This window comes from Salvia splendens, chromosome 1, assembly GCF_004379255.2.
Source record: "Salvia splendens isolate huo1 chromosome 1, SspV2, whole genome shotgun sequence".
NCBI classification, from domain to species: Eukaryota; Viridiplantae; Streptophyta; class Magnoliopsida; order Lamiales; family Lamiaceae; genus Salvia; species Salvia splendens.
Window position 1 is genome coordinate 21,770,859 of NC_056032.1, and position 17,137 is coordinate 21,787,995.

A 17,137-nucleotide genomic window follows, 5' to 3' on the forward strand; every position below is an offset into this window, starting at 1 on the left:
TTGATCAATGGAGATTTAACTATTGGGTCAAGTAAATTGCAGGTAACAGCGGAAAAGTAAAGGCGAGGATGAAAACGAAATAACTTTGATTAAACTAAACTGAGAACAATATAACGTGAAATTAAAACTAAGCTAATACTTCGGAAAATAAGAAAGCAATTAAAATCGAGAAGAATCTCGGTGGGTAATTTAGGAATACGCCGACAGAAAAAAAGTATTCTGCAGCGCTTCTTTAATTCCACTTTCTAACTACGCATTACTTTATCTAAGCTAAGCTATTCTAGAGAACTGGACTAAGCTAAACTAAGCTAAACTAGACGGAAAGTAAAGGATCTCATGGCACACCCTCTATTTATAAGCTCGATTCGGCCTCCACCTGGATAACGATCCTGACAGGGAATATTCGCTCATGCTGAGAATGAGCGACTCATTGATTGCTACGTGCCTTTCTTCTAGAATGACGACGCTTTTCAGTAACAGATTCATGACTCAGGTCCGTCCTTGCGTCTCATAAGCTAGCACGTGTCCCCTTCTAGAACGTTGTCCTTGATAACAGAATGGTGCGCCACATCTAGCTCATTTCCTCACGTGTTCTTCTTCTAGAAGCCAGCGGTCCCCGCCTAACTACTTGATCACTCCCCTTGATCAACCTCCCCCTATTCTTGGCCTTTTATCGCCTTTTGTACTTGCTTGATCAGTTTGGCCTTGCTGCCTTGGTCAAGTGGCATTCCTGCACATTTAAAACTTGTTTTGCGCGATACACTGATCAAGCAGCGTACATTTTACCCTTAAACCGATGCATAAAATGAGCCTTATCAGGGATCGAAAGTGTCGATAGGAATGTTATTATATGTCCATGTTGGGGATCGGCAATGTTGGGGAGAAAATGTGAAGGGAGAATGAGAGAGAGGGCGGTGCGCGATTGTGGAGGGAATATTTCAAAATGGGCCCCTTCCTAATTAATTGATTTCGGGCCATATTTTAATTAGTTGGGCTAGAAATAAAATCAATCTTGGGCCAAATTAATTAAATTCTTGGGCTATAAATTAATTTAATCGTGGGGAATTATTTAATTAATTTCTGAATAATTTATCCCAAGTCTGAAGTAAATATAACTGCGAGGGGAAATTTGTAACACCCGTACTTTTTAAAGTACTAAATTAATATATGTCATGAAATAATTAATAAAATTTTATCGTCATGCTATGCTTCTCATTAATTTTTTTTTCTTTGGAATGAAGTATAGTATTTATGTGTTTTGATGTGGAATGAGACGTCCCTTTTGATTAAGTGTGGAGTTTTTCTAGGAGACGTGTTTGAAAGTCTCGTTGAAGTAATGATGTTGATATTGCTACACTTGGCATGATTGAGTGAGATGGTTGAGATGGATTTTTATAGTACTTGGCGCGTTTAAATCAAGGATCGGTTGAGGAATTTATATTTGGAATCAAACCAAATATTAACTGTTGCGTTGGGTGATTTTAATCCTTGTTGGAAACAAGATGACGAAATTAATTAAAGTTTCCGAGAATTGTAATTAATAGAAAGGAATACGAGAATGTAAAATATATACACTTGGGCTTCTCAAATAAAATTGAAGCCCAAATGTTTTTATAAAATGGCTTTGGGCCATAACAATAAAAAAGTCTACCAAATAAATAATACAAATTTGGGGCTTTGCAACTAAATGAGCCCAAACAATTTAATTAAAGTTGTGGGAAATGTCTTTGAGCCCAATTCATTTCCAAAAATGTGGGTGCAAGCCCAAAGTCTTTTTCTTTTTCTTCTTCTTCTTCTTCTTCCTTCTCCCCTCTTGGCCGATTCCCTCCACCATGGAGACTCCCCATCTTTCAACTCTTCCACTCTCCATCTTCCACAATAAATTCTGCAAATCAAAGGTCACACATTAATCCACAAGTTTCTTCATGTATCCTCTCCCCTAACTCCTCACAATACACTTTACATCTTCAAACAAACTTGTGAGAGAGAGAGTCGAGAGAAAGAGCCGAGAGGTTTCAAGAGGGTACCTTCAACACCCAAGTTTACATCACGAGGTATAATTGCTTCCCCTTTCCCGAATCATGAACTTTTAGCATTTGTTCATAGCATATCATCACACTTTAATCCCACAAGTAATCCGATCAACCAATTTAATCTAACACCTTAAATCCAAATGCCAAAAAGAATATAACTTTGTTTGAGAACTTATCTTGCGGGTTGATTCGGGGTGGTTTGGAGTTGTTCCGGGCTTGTTCGGAGTGGTTTGGGGGGGGAGTCAGCCGGCAGTGGCGGCTGGGAACAGCAGAGTCGCCACCGGACCCTGCGACGGCCAACCCGGCGGCTGGACGATTGATGGCAGCAACAGCGTCCTCCCGGCGGCTGGACCTCCCACTGCGACGGCTGGCTGGCGGAATTGGAGGAAACCGGCGAACAGCAGCGGCGACGGAGTGAGACGGCCGCAGAAGCGATGGCAGCGATTTCTGGGAGATGGGCCGGTGGCAGGAATCCCCTCACCACGCCGGCGGCTCCGAAGGAAAGAGAGAGAGAAAAGAGAGGGAGAAGAAAGGGAAGAAAGAGGCGTGAGAAATATGGGAGCTTTTGGGCCTTTTTGTTTTTTTTTTTGGTTGGGCCTTTGTTTTGAGTAAGGATTTTGGGCTAATTAATTGAGATGAGATGATGGTTTAAAGATGGGCTCCATTTAGTTATGTGGGGCTTCTTGATTAAATTGGAGATATAAGGTGGGGAATTATTTAATTAAATCCCGGAATATTTTGAAAGGCGATTAATATTATCCTAAGTGCGAAATAAATATAATTGCGAAGGGAAATAGTTGCGATAATTTAATTATGCGCTTAAATAATTTTTGGAAATCTATTCCGACGTCATGGAAAATACGAGGAGGCAACGGAGGAACGTATGGGCGTAAGCGACCAACAGGCGTCGCACGCGATGCCTTGGGCGGCAGCTGAATAATAAAAAATGCTCAAAAACCAAGAAAACGAGATAAAAGACTCTAATTAGAGTGCATGCATTCTAAATGTCTTTTGTTACTGAGATTAATGTATACTTTATGTATTTTTTTTCCGAAAAGGTGGTTCGCATGCCCGCTAAAGTTGGATCGAGAAGCTAATTAAGGAAATTCTAAGCGTTTGAGGTGGGCTTTATTACTTAAACTCTTTATTTGCAAATGATATGTTTATGGTGAGATAAGAGTGGTTTAAATATTATGTCATGCCGTACTTTATGTTTTTGAATTATCTATCTGATTGTCTACTAGAATAATGTTCTACTAGACTTTGATGGTTAACGAATTCGGGTCTAACTAGGGTCTGAGCCCTACTTAGGCTAGTGCACTGATGGGGATCGTGAGCCGTCCTTTGGGTTGGCCGGTCCAGTGATCGAGTTTGTGGCCACATTCTCGTTTCACATGATGGTTTAGATATGGTATATGATGGAGGATGACGATGACATTGTCCGCGCGGACACCATTTCATTTATGGAAATGATTTTAGTGTTTCTCGGCATTTTAAAGTAAAACCCGAGTTTCACTCAACGGGGGCTTGACATAACTTTATAGATAAAATGTATTTCGGGCCTGAGTTCACTGAGTGCATCAAGTACTCAACCCCTGCATGTGTTTTCCCTATGTGCAGGTTGAGCGTGGACGGGAGACGGAGGATGTTGAGCATTGGACCGAGACCATATTCAATAAACATTCTGGTTGCTATTGTGTCTTCATACATAGTAGTAGCTGACTCTCAAATGCTTCCGCTACTCTAAGTCTTAAGAACTCTTATGTTTTCTTAAATCCGTTGGACTATTTTTATTCAAAATATGTTGCTTCGTGATCTGAGACTACGATTTGATAATGAAGTTTCGTATTTTGATCTACATGTCGTATCCCTTTGATTATTTTCCCCCTTCTTCCCCGCTTCTTAATTCCTCCACTAGTCACGACCCACCGTGCTTTTTATCCTTAGGAAGTGCGGTCGTGACAAAATTGTGGCTAAATTTTATGCGCTTGTATAATTTTGGGAATTTTAATTCGACATCGTGGTAGAAAATACTAGGAGCCAACGGAGGAAGTATGGGCGTGAGTGACCGACCGGCGGCGCATGCGATGCCTTGGGCGACAGCCAAATATTCAAAAATACGCGAAAACCGAGAAACGAGATAAAAGACTTTAATTAGGGTGCATGCATTCTAATTAGTAGTTTTCTCGCGCTAATTGTTGTGTTACTACCTTGTTATTTAAAGGAAAATGTTCTGTGAGACTCTAAATTCAGAATGAGGAAATACTCAAGTGCGATACTGTTTTAAACGAACGAGGTGGACTTTCTTTTGAGTATCGTTCTTGAAATATTTTGGGCTTGGTAAATAGTTTGACGTGAAATGAATGATTGTCATGCTGTGTTATGGATTTTGTGGAATACTTATCTGCCCTGGCTTTGTGCCGGATGCCAAAGCCGGATACCTGGCTTTGGCAGAGGTTTAATCGAATTCGAGTTTAAGTGTGGGCTACAAATCCCGCTTAGACTAGTGTACACCATGTGGGGATCGTGAGCCATTTGTCGCTTATTTGGCCGGTCCAGTGACCGTCGTGGAATGTGGCCACATTCCCGGTACGCTGGGGTTATTTTCAGATAGTGTATGGACAACGGAAAAATGTCTGCAGACAACTTTGATGAAATTGGAAATATTTTGTATACTTGGGTTATTTTTTAAAGCTAAACCCCAAGATCACTCGAAATTGGCTTGACCGTTATTTTTATGTAAATATTTTCGGCAGTTATCCATTGAGTATCTTTTCAAGTACTCAACCGTGTATATGTTTTCCCTATGTTTAGGTTGAGCAATGGTGAGTCGTGGTGGGTGTTAACTAGAGCCTCTGAAGTCTACTTGTTATCTGTACAAATTGGATCGTGCCTTCATACATGACGTCATTCTTTTACTCTTGATTGCTTCCGCTAAGACTATTTATCTTTTTGAATAATGCACTTTGCGCCGAGATACTTTGTGTTATGTTTGGTATACTGAAAAGCATGTTTCGAGCATGAATAGAATCTTGCTTGTATACGAAAAACTATACAATCCACTTCTAACCCGATTCAGTATTATTCGAGCAATTTGCATGAATAGAATCAATATATTATTACATTGTGTATGTTTGTGCATTTATAAGATGTTGTTTAAACATTTAAATATATAAACAAACAAAGCCTAGGTTTTTTGCTTAGTAGACTGGTTGTGGGCGACGTTCACTTTAAGGTAGCTACAGTCGGTTCTATGCAATGCTTTGCCAAAGAGAAGGAATAATTTCACAACTTATATAGGTTTTGGCTACCTATCGCAAAAGGTTGCAATGCCAGTTCGATTATTTCTAAGCTTTACTAAAATAAGATGACGTTGGTGTGATATAACACTGAATGGATCTAACAACAAGACGTGTCTTTATGCTATCTACCGAAAGACTAGGTCTTGATAATCTACCATTTATTAATCAACATACGTTAGCAATGAGCATACGTTATTGATTATGCACTACTTTGACTTATCAAATGGTGCGGGTTTTTCACAACCCAATAATCCTGATATCTTGGGTAGTGGTAATTAATATCTAGTGGTGCTAGGATTGCTATTATGTTAAATCGCGCGCCCGGTGGGTCTGGTTTGATAATGTCCTCAAGAGAAGATCGAACAAGGTTTTATTATTCAGAAACTAGTCAGTTGGAATTTAATTATTCCATGAATAATAAATAAGTGTTTTTTGCTGAGTCCACTCTTGGAATGAAAAGATGTTAATTAATTAAGTCTATAGCAGACATTAATTAATTAATGCACATTTATATCTTAAGCGCGAGAAATAAACAATAAACAAAATAGAGACTCGAATTACTTGTAATTTCGGATTTGGATGGACAGTGCAATATTATTACTATAGTGGCTGATAATAATATTCCAATATAGGCTTATATTAAATTATGGGTTATATTTAATTAGTAAAAAGCTAATTGGAGGAGGCCAAATCCAAAACTTTCCATAGATCCCTGATTGGGCCTAATATGTATCTTAATATAATTAGGAGAAAAAGTGAGACATAAAATACACTTTTTATTTTCTAAAAATTTTCGTCCCTCTCCTTGAGACAGTAGGAGACGAAATTTTTCAGCTCTCCTCCTCCGTGAGGAATTACTATCTTCTTTATTCGAGTCCTAGTATTTTGATAAGATCTGCCCACACTGATTTCGAAATATAGTTCGGGAACCAGTTAGAAGATCTGTGGTCTAGTATTGAAGATCATCACGTGGAGAAGGCGTAAGCAATCGACAAATCTTTGGAGAATCAAATCGGTATTCCTAAACCGTAGAAATCATGTTTTAGGATTTATTTTCTTTAAGCATGAATTATTTGCGTTCTAGCATGCAATTATGTGTTAACATGTGAACAGATTAATTCCATAATCCGGCGAACAGCAGCGGCGACGGAGTGTGACGGCCGCAGAAGCGATGGCAGCGATTTCTGGGAGATGGGCCGGCGGCAGGAATCCCCTCACCGCGCCGGCGGCTCCGAAGGAAGAAGAGAGAGAAAAGAGAGGGAGAAGAAAGGGAAGAAAGAGGCGTGAGAAATATGGGAGCTTTTGGGCCTTTTTGTTTTTTTTTTGGTTGGGCCTTTGTTTTGAGTAAGGATTTTGGGCTAATTAATTGAGATGAGATGATGGGTTAAAGATGGGCTCCATTTAGTTATGTGGGGCTTCTTGATTAAATTGGAGATATAAGGTGGGGAATTATTTAATTAAATCCCGGAATATTTCGAAAGGTGATTAATATTATCCTAAGTGCGAAATAAATATAATTGCGAAGGGAAATAGTTGCGATAATTTAATTATGCGCTTAAATAATTTTTGGAAATTTATTCCGACGTCATGGAAAATACGAGGAGGCAACGGAGGAACGTATGGGCGTAAGCGACCAACAGGCGTCGCACGCGACGCCTTGAGCGGCAGCTGAATAATAAAAAATGCTCAAAAACCGAGAAAGCGAGATAAAAGACTCTAATTAGAGTGCATGCATTCTAAATGTCTTTTGTTACTGAGATTGATGTATACTTTATGTATTTTTTTTCCGAAAAGGTGGTTCGCACGCCCGCTAAAGTTGGATCGAGAAGCTAATTAAGGAAATTCTAAGCGTTTGAGGTGGGCTTTATTACTTAAACTCTTTATTTGCAAATGATATGTTTATGGTGAGATAAGAGTGGTTTAAATATTATGTCATGCCATACTTTAAGTTTTTGAATTACCTATCTGATTGTCTACTAGAATAATGTTATACTAGACTTTGATGGTTAATGAATTCGGGTCTAACTAGGGTCTAAGCCCTACTTAGGCTAGTGCACTGATGGGGATCGTGAGCCGTCCTTTGGGTTGGCCGGTCCAGTGATCGAGTTTGTGGCCACATTCTCGTTTCACATGATGGTTCAGATATGGTATATGATGGAGGATGACGATGACATTGTCCGCGCGGACACCATTTCATTTATGGAAATGATTTTAGTGTTTCTCGGCATTTTAAAGTAAAACCCGAGTTTCACTCAACGAGGGCTTGACATAACTTTATAGATAAAATGTATTTCGGGCCTGAGTTCACTGAGTGCATCAAGTACTCAACCCCTGCATGTGTTTTCCCTATGTGCAGGTTGAGCGTGAACGGGAGACGGAGGATGTTGAGCATTGGACCGAGACCATATTCAATAAACATTCCGGTTGCTATTGTGTCTTCATACATAGTAGTAGCTGACTCTCAAATGCTTCCGCTACTCTAAGTCTTAAGAACTCTTATGTTTTCTTAAATCAGTTGAACTATTTTTATTCAAAATATGTTGCTTCGTGATCTGAGACTAAGATTTGATAATGAAGTTTCGTCTTTGGATCTACATGTCGTATCCCTTTGATTATTTTCCCCCTTCTTCCCCGCTTCTTAATTCCCCCACTAGTCACGACCCACCGTGCTTTCTATCCTTAGGAAGTGCGGTCGTGACAAAATTGTGGCTAAATTTTATGCGCTTGTATAATTTTGGGAATTTTAATTCGACATCGTGGTGGAAAATACAAGAAGCCAACGGAGGAAGTATGGGCGTGAGTGACCGACCGGCGGCGCATGCGATGCCTTGGGCGGCAGCCAAATAATCGAAAATACGCGAAAACCGAGAAACGAGATAAAAGACTTTAATTAGGGTGCATGCATTCTAATTAGTAGTTTTCTCGCGCTAATTGTTGTGTTACTACCTTGTTATTTAAAGGAAAATGTTCTGTGAGACTCTAAATTCAGAATGAGGAAATACTCAAGTGCGATACTGTTTTAAACGAACGAGGTGGACTTTCTTTTGAGTATCGTTCTTGAAATATTTTGGGCTTGGTAAATAGTTTGACGTGAAATGAATGATTGTCATGCTGTGTTATGGATTTTGTGGAATACTTATCTGCCCTGGCTTTGTGCCGGATGCCAAAGCCGGATACCTGGCTTTGGCAGAGGTTTAATCGAATTCGAGTTTAAGTGTGGGCTACAAATCCCGCTTAGACTAGTGTACACCATGTGGGGATCGTGAGCCATTTGTCGCTTATTTGGCCGGTCCAGTGACCGTCGTGGAATGTGGCCACATTCCCGGTACGCTGGGGTTATTTTCAGATAGTGTATGGACAACGGAAAAATGTCTGCAGACAACTTTGATGAAATTGGAAATATTTTGTATACTTGGGTTATTTTTAAAGCTAAACCCCAAGATCACTCGAAATTGGCTTGACCGTTATTTTTATGTAAATATTTTCGGCAGTTATCCATTGAGTATCTTTTCAAGTACTCAACCGTGTATATGTTTTCCCTATGTTTAGGTTGAGCAATGGTGAGTCGTGGTGGGTGTTAACTAGAGCCTCTGAAGTCTACTTGTTATCTGTACAAATTGGATCGTGCCTTCATACATGACGTCATTCTTTTACTCTTGATTGCTTCCGCTAAGACTATTTATCTTTTTGAATAATGCACTTTGCGCCGAGATACTTTGTGTTATGTTTGGTATACTGAAAAGCATGTTTCGAGCATGAATAGAATCTTGCTTGTATACGAAAAACTATACAATCCACTTCTAACCCGATTCAGTATTATTCGAGCAATTTGCATGAATAGAATCAATATATTATTACATTGTGTATGTTTGTGCATTTATAAGATGTTGTTTAAACATTTAAATATATAAACAAACAAAGCCTAGGTTTTTTGCTTAGTAGACTGGTTGTGGGCGACGTTCACTTTAAGGTAGCTACAGTCGGTTCTATGCAATGCTTTGCAAAAGAGAAGGAATAATTTCACAACCTATATAGGTTTTGGCTACCTATCGCAAAAGGTTGCAATGCCAGTTTGATTATTTCTAAGCTTTACTAAAATAAGATGACGTTGGTGTGGTATAACACTGAATGGATCTAACAACAAGACGTGTCTTTATGCTATCTACCGAAAGACTAGGTCTTGATAATCTACCATTTATTAATCAACATACGTTAGCATTGAGCATACGTTATTGATTATGCACTACTTTGACTTATCAAATGGTGCGGGTTTTTCGCAACCGAGTAATCCTGATATCTTGGGTAGTGGTAATTAATATCTAGTGGTGCTAGGATTGCTATTATGTTAAATCGCGCGCCTGGTGGGTCTGGTTTGATAATGTCCTCAAGAGAAGCTCGAACAAGGTTTTATTATTCAGAAACTAGCCAGTTGGAATTTAATTATTCCATGAATAATAAATAAGTGTTTTTTGCTGAGTCCACTCTTGGAATGAAAAGATGTTAATTAATTAAGTCTATAGCAGACATTAATTAATTAATGGACATTTATATCTTAAGCGCGAGAAATAAACAATAAACAAAATAGAGACTCAGATTACTAGTAATTTCGGATTTGGATGGGCAGTGCATTATTATTACTATAGTGGCTGATAATAATATTCCAATATAGGCTTATATTAAATTATGGGTTATATTTAATTAGTAAAAAGCTAATTGGAGGCGGCCAAATCCAAAACTTTCCATAGATCCCTGACTGGGCCAAATATGTATATTAATATAATTAGGAGAAAAAGTGAGACATAAAATACACTTTTTATTTTCAGAAATTTTCGTCCCTCTCCTTGAGACAGTAGGAGACGAAATTTTTTAGCTCTCCTCCTCCGTGAGGAATTACTATCTTCTTTATTCGAGTCCTAGTATTTTGTTAAGATCTGCCCACACTGATTTCGAAATATAGTTCGGGAACCAGTTAGAAGATCTGTGGTCTAGTATTGAAGATCATCACGTGGAGAAGGTGTAAGCAATCGACAAATCTTTGGAGAATCAAATCGGTATTCCTAAACCGTAGAAATCATGTTTTAGGATTTATTTTCTTTAAGCATGAATTGTTGCGTTCTAGCATGCAATTCTGTGTTAACATGTGAATAGATTAATTCCATAATCCGTCAAATAGATCCCACGTCTGATTTATTTGTTTTGTACAAGTCTTCCGCTGTGTAAGGGGATTCAAACCCCAACACTTTGAACTCGTTACTCTGATACACCTTTTGGTGCTTCAATAAATGGTTATTCTATCTATGTTGTCCAAGTGTGATATTACCTCAATTCCCCTTTCTTCCCCGCTTCTTATCCTCCCCCAAGTCGCGATAAACCGTTCTTTCTATCCTTAGAAAAGACGGGCGTGACATATATGGTGTAACACCCCACTTTCTTGAACCCTAATTTTCGAACCCTAAAGTACTTGCATTTAATGCTTTTAATGTCGCGAGTCCGTGGATTAATTGTCGAGTGGACTCGTTGTTGGATAATTTTCGTGACCTAATTGAGTTGGAATTTTGACTAGGTCAACTTTGTTGAATATGTGACGTGACTGCTTTGAATAATTGATGTGGGGTGAAATTAAATGTTTTTGAATAATTGATAATTTGTTGTGAGAGCTAGAAATTTGTGAAGTAAATCACAATGCGAATTTAAATAATTCCTTTCCGCGAGGAATATTGATTGGACTCAATTTCGTGTTGGATCCGATAAATTGAATAAATAATATAAAAATCCAGTCTTGTGAAAAATAAATTATGGGCTGCACAATTTAAATAAAATACAAAGGACTGTGAATCAAACTAATTTAATTAAATTTTTTCCTCCTTGACTTGGTCACCAAGACTTTCCTTAGTTCAAATTTTAAATAAATATTCTACAGAGATTTTCCTCTAGGACGTGATCTACAAATAAAATTCTAAAGAAATAAAATTAGTTAGTCCTAATTAATTTTTATGAAATTAATTACCCATTATCCACCCCTTTCCCACGTTCAAAAAAACCGTATCTCCACTCCCAAAAATCTCTCCAACAAACAAATCAAATCTCTACAATATATGTATATCCGTCCCCACAACTTCATCTGTTAGCATTCGCCGTTCCACAATTCCTATGCAGATTTCTTCTCTTTCACAAAGCTAAATTCTCCTCAATCCCTTGAATAATGAAAAATCTCCATACTTTTGATTCCATAACACAAATTCTCGAAATCACGGTGTGAAGGAGAAATTAAGTGAGTCGTGATCTGTTTCAATACATCATCTTCTGCAAGTTTTTGCTTCTTCCGAAAGGTATACCCATAAATCTCTGAACCCTCTGCATTCCAGTTCATACTTCATGATTCATACAATCACTGTAGTTCACGGAATTGAATTTCATAAACTGTTGAAGGAAGCATTCTTGATAAAGCTTGGACCTTTAATGCTTTAGTAGCCTTGTTTTCTTCAAATCCCTAATTCATAAAATCCCTATGTGCCCATTAATAAGTGAAATCAAACAAATAGAATTTTTAATAAAAGGTTTAGAATGGGGTAAAGGAAATCGGACTTACCGGTCGTAAGAAGCTGCTCGGCAACGGAGAGGCCATGACAACAGCAGTGGCGAAGGCTGCCTGCGGCGCCGATTTTGGAACGAGAGATGGGAGTCTTTTGGTTGTTTATGTTTTTGTGAGAAAGAGAGCTAGGACTGGGCAGAAAATTTGTGCTTCTGTGAAATAATTTTGAGAGATGATTTGGGATTTGTTTCTATATTGTGAATTTTTTTGAAGAATTGCAGATTTGAGAATGGTGGAGATCTTGTAGGGACGAGAGGGAAATGATAGGCGTGGATAGTTGGCAGAGGGTATATACGTGTGTTAAACGGGAGTATATACGTTGCTGACTCTTTTTCTTTTTTCTAATTTTAATTGTTTGAGCACTACTAATTATATTATTTTATGGGGCTAATTAGTTTTAGTGTATAATAGTTTTAAAGTGGGGAATTGATTTTATGGGGCTAATTAGTTTTAGTGTATAATAGTTTTAAAGTGGGGAATTGATATTAATATGTATACATAATACATGTGTTGTGAAAGGGGTGTGTACACGGAGGTGATTGGGAGTATATTTCTTAAATTCTTTTATTTATGCTTTGTCTTTTTTTGTGTGTGATAGGGAGTAGACATGTACTGTTTGGGAGTATATAAAGTTACACAGTTTCTTTTTCATTCTTTAATTTTGTTTAATTGGGTTGGTATAGTTTATTAATTAATTGAATTTATTGTATTTACATACCGCCTAATTTCGGTGATGACTGAGAGTTTTCTATGTTGGGAACTTTGGTGTTTAATTGATAAATCTGTTTTATTATATGTGAATGAAGGATAAATTGAGCACATACTTAGGATGCATGCATTGATAAATTTATTTATTTTGCAAAGTCTAATTTTGCATATCATGTTATTTCGAAAATGGTGAACTTGTGCACGTTGTTTGTGGTGGGAACAGAAAGTGATTGAGGAGTAAGCATTTGAGGTGGGCTCTCTTTTAAATAAGGACAATGTCCTAAATATTTTATCGATGGGAATGAAACTATGTTTATCATGCCGTGATTTGATTTTAGCGTGCCTATTTGATGTGGTTTTGCCATTATTATTTAAATCGAATTCGGGTCCTCGTAGGGCCGCAAACCCTACTTGGATTAGTGTACTCCTATGGTAGACCGTGTGCTAGCGTATGGGTTGGCCGGTCTATTGACTTGGTTTGTGGCTACATTCCATGTCATGTATGTGCAGATATGGTTAACGTCTATGGGAAAATGATTGATCAGTCGACTTTTTACAATGAGAATGATTTTGAGTGCCTCAGGCCTTTCTAAAGCTAAACCCCGATGGTTACTTATGGATGACACGATAAATATATTTTTTTGATAACATGTTTTCGGCATAAGTCCACTGAGTATTTTTATAGTACTCAACCATGCATGTGTTTTCCTTATGTGCAGGTTAAGCTGCGACGAGCAAGTGGTGGTGTTGAGCAATTAAAATTGAAGTATTATTTGGTTATCTTTGAACTACGAGTGTCGTTGTGTCTCCACACATGACGTCACTCTTTCTCTTGAACCTTCCGCTGAGACATTATTTTTACTCATCATTTATTTAGCTTTGAACCTAATTATTTGGATATTTGAAAACTTGATATCTTTTGGATAATGTCAAACTCTTGCCCTTTTTGTAAAAATATTAATTATTGGTCAAACTCTTTATTGAAACCCTAGTTTTCTACGTCTATTTATTAAGTTCTTTTAATCACGATCACCCGTATTTATTAACCCTAAAGGGCGGTCGTGACAGTTTGGTATCAGAGCCATGTTCTTTCCGCTCTGGACCCAAGAGTCTTTTTGAGTCAAAATCTATTCTTGTATTAATTGGCTAAAGTGTTAAACATCGAAGGCTAGACACCACAACTCGTCTCGCCTAACCGCGAAGAAAGAGGTAAAAGTATTTTGGTGACTTTTGGATTGGATTATTGAATATTGGAAGTTGCAATGGGAAATTTTACTTTTGGAGATTGAAGTCAATACTACGGTTTTGAATATATATATATATATATAGGGTGCTGTTAGGTTGAGATTATTTAGCTAAATTGAGAAATGAGATGCAATCTCAGCCACTAATCCACAAGATTAACGAAATGTCAACAACTATCACATTATGTCAACACGGGGGTATAAGTGTCATTTCATTAATCAAATGGTGGAAAAAAATAAAATTAGATTTGAAATCATTTTCTAAAACCCTCTCTAATATATATCGCCACCATTAATCGTCTTCGCCGATCATCAATCAAGCCAGAGACGACGACGCCTCCAGACACGCCCTCTCTCTCTCGCGCGGTTTAACGTCGCCGTTGTTCATTGCGCTTCGCCGCTCCTGCTGCACGAAGCTCCGAACAGCCTTCGCTTCTCACGTCGTCGCTTTGCCAGAAGCTTAATTGTTGATTCGAGTATGGATTTGGAGGTATTAGGCTTTGTATTATCAATTGTGTTGGATGTGAACTTATTTTTAGTGAGAGAAATCACTACCTATGTTTTCGCTGCGGTTGTTCGCGTTTGTCGCCGGAGCTCTGTGTAGAATCCAGAATATCGAGGAATCAGCTATTTTGAGGTTCAACTTCGCTTTGCTGTTTTTATCAAAATGCTTGAACATTTGGGGGAAAATCTGAAAATACTGATTTCTACTCATTTCAATGCTGAATTTTGCTTTTATCTCGCGATTTTAGCAGATATCTCGCAGTTTTTTATTTAATTCGATTTCTGCTGTTTTTTTTGTTGATTAGCAATGGTAGAATCGGAAGAGATGGAAATGAACAATGCTGCTGGAAAAAACGGAAGAGAACAAACATCTTCTTACAGTTAAGGATTTGTTTAAATTTTTAAGATTATTGACATTTCATACAATAGCTATTGACATAGTTATGATAATATACTTGTGTTTTCTATAACGGAATATACTTGTCATTGAGATGATATTGTATACTGTTGACATAGTGTATGCTTGTTTGGATTGTTGTTGACATTATAAACTTTAACAATTGATATAATAGTATTAAGATAATTGTGCTTGCTTTAAACAGGATATACTTGTTATTGACATAGTGTATACTTATTAGAATTGTTGTTGACATAATCAAATTGACATTCAGCCTCTGCTGCTGATAGGGAGGTGCTGGTTTTAGGGCTGGCGCCATCTTCCGAGTACACATTTTTGGTGTATGCTTCTTCAGTTGGAAACTATTGAGAGGTTGTGTTTACGTTTTCAATTTTAATTCGATTGAATCAAGGGGATATTAAGGAGTTTGTGGATAAGGTTTAATTGTAGTGATTTGCAGGAAGAGACTGTGCCGATCAGCTTGTACGTTGAAGGTGTGAAGAGCGTCGTGAATTATGCGCCGGTATGTAAGTGTTGCATCTTTCTGCCAACTGTTTGATGAAAGTTCTAAATGAAGTTGGCTACTGAATGTTCGTCTAAGTGTTTTTATTTTTTTGATTTTGATATCAATTAATTTCGTCCTGCTTGTAAAAACATGTTTCTTAGTATGAATTATCGGAATAATGTTTTTGATGCACGACTAAATTTAAAAAATTTACAAAGTTCATTTGATATTTAATAGTAGTAAATAAATTATAGGTGAGGTCATGAAATGCTAGTAATCATGGAGAGCAAGAACTACCAAGCAAACCACTATGCCACTCAGGGCGATGAGCAGACGTTGCTCCAGTGCCTGCATCAAGAGCTTTACAATCTCAAGTTTCTAATCGTGGATCGCGGACGCTTTGCCGGATAAGGAGAATGACAGTCGGATTCTTCTCACCACTAGGCTTCGGGAGGTCTCTGATAAAATTTCTGAAAAATCTAGTTTACTTCATGAGATACAGCCGCTCGGGCTGGAGCACTGCTGGCAGTTGCTCTGTTATCTTACCTTCGGTGATATGCTGTTTTTATCAAAATGCTTGAACATTTGGGGGAAAATCTGAAAATACTGATTTCTACTCATTTCAATGCTGAATTTTGCTTTTATCTCGCGATTTTAGCAGATATCTCGCAGTTTTTTATTTAATTCGATTTCTGCTGTTTTTTTTGTTGATTAGCGATGGTAGAATCGGAAGAGATGGAAATGAACAATGCTGCTGGAAAAAACGGAAGAGAACAAGCATCTTCTTACAGTTAAGGATTTGTTTAAATTTTTAAGATTATTGACATTTCATACAATAGCTATTGACATAGTTATGATAATATACTTGTGTTTTCTATAACGGAATATACTTGTCATTAAGATGATATTGTATACTGTTGACATAGTGCATGCTTGTTTGGATTGTTGTTGACATTATAAACTTTAACAATTGATATAATAGTATTAAGATAATTGTGCTTGCTTTAAACAGGATATACTTGTTATTGACATAGTGTATACTTATTAGAATTGTTGTTGACATAATCAAATTGACATTCAGCCTCTGCTGCTGATAGGGAGGTGCTGGTTTTAGGGCTGGCGCCATCTTCCGAGTACACATTTTTGGTGTATGCTTCTTCAGTTGGAAACTATTGAGAGGTTGTGTTTACGTTTTTAATTTTAATTCGATTGAATCAAGGGGATATTAAGGAGTTTGTGGATAAGGTTTAATTGTTGTGATTTGCAGGAAGAGACTGTGCCGATCAGCTTGTACGTTGAAGGTGTGAAGAGCGTCGTGAATTATGCGCCGGTATGTAAGTGTTGCATCTTTCTGCCAACTGTTTGATGAAAGTTCTAAATGAAGTTGGCTACTGAAAGTTCGTCTAAGTGTTTTTATTTTTTTGATTTTGATATCAATTAATTTCGTCCTGCTTGTAAAAACATGTTTCTTAGTATGAATTATCGGAATAATGTTTTTGATGCACGACTAAATTTAAAAAATTTACAAAGTTCATTTGATATTTAATAGCAGTAAATAAATTATAGATGAGGTCATGAACTGCTAGTAATCATGGAGAGCAAGAACTACCAAGCAAGCCACTATGCCACTCAGGGCGATGAGCAGACGTTGCTCCAGTGCCTGCATCAAGAGCTTTACAATCTCAAGTTTCTAATCGTGTATCGCGGACGCTTTGCCGGATAAGGAGAATGACAGTCGGATTCTTCTCACCACTAGGCTTCGGGAGGTCTCTGATAAAATTTCTGAAAAATCTAGTTTACTTCATGAGATACAGCCGCTCGGGCTGGAGCACTGCTGGCAGTTGCTCTGTTA

At 37.7% G+C, this 17,137-nt stretch overlaps 2 long non-coding RNA genes across 3 annotated transcripts; one reads left to right on the top strand and one right to left on the bottom strand.

Annotated features, from left to right (window-relative positions):
* The first annotated feature begins 11,156 nt into the window (after window positions 1–11,156).
* On the top strand, window positions 11,157–16,428 carry LOC121803010. The gene is made up of 7 exons (XR_006050888.1): window positions 11,157–11,664; window positions 14,689–14,763; window positions 15,071–15,152; window positions 15,241–15,303; window positions 15,540–15,739; window positions 16,001–16,075; window positions 16,383–16,428. It is a non-coding gene; the product is annotated as an uncharacterized LOC121803010 (long non-coding RNA).
* LOC121803001 lies at window positions 11,279–12,441 on the bottom strand. Of its 2 annotated transcripts, none has more exons than XR_006050885.1 (2): window positions 11,925–12,441; window positions 11,279–11,825 (listed from the first exon to the last, which is right to left on the bottom strand). It is a non-coding gene; the product is annotated as an uncharacterized LOC121803001 (long non-coding RNA). The 2 variants fall into 2 exon arrangements; XR_006050886.1 differs by having other exon boundaries at window positions 11,279–11,841.
* Window positions 16,429–17,137: the final 709 nt, after the last annotated feature.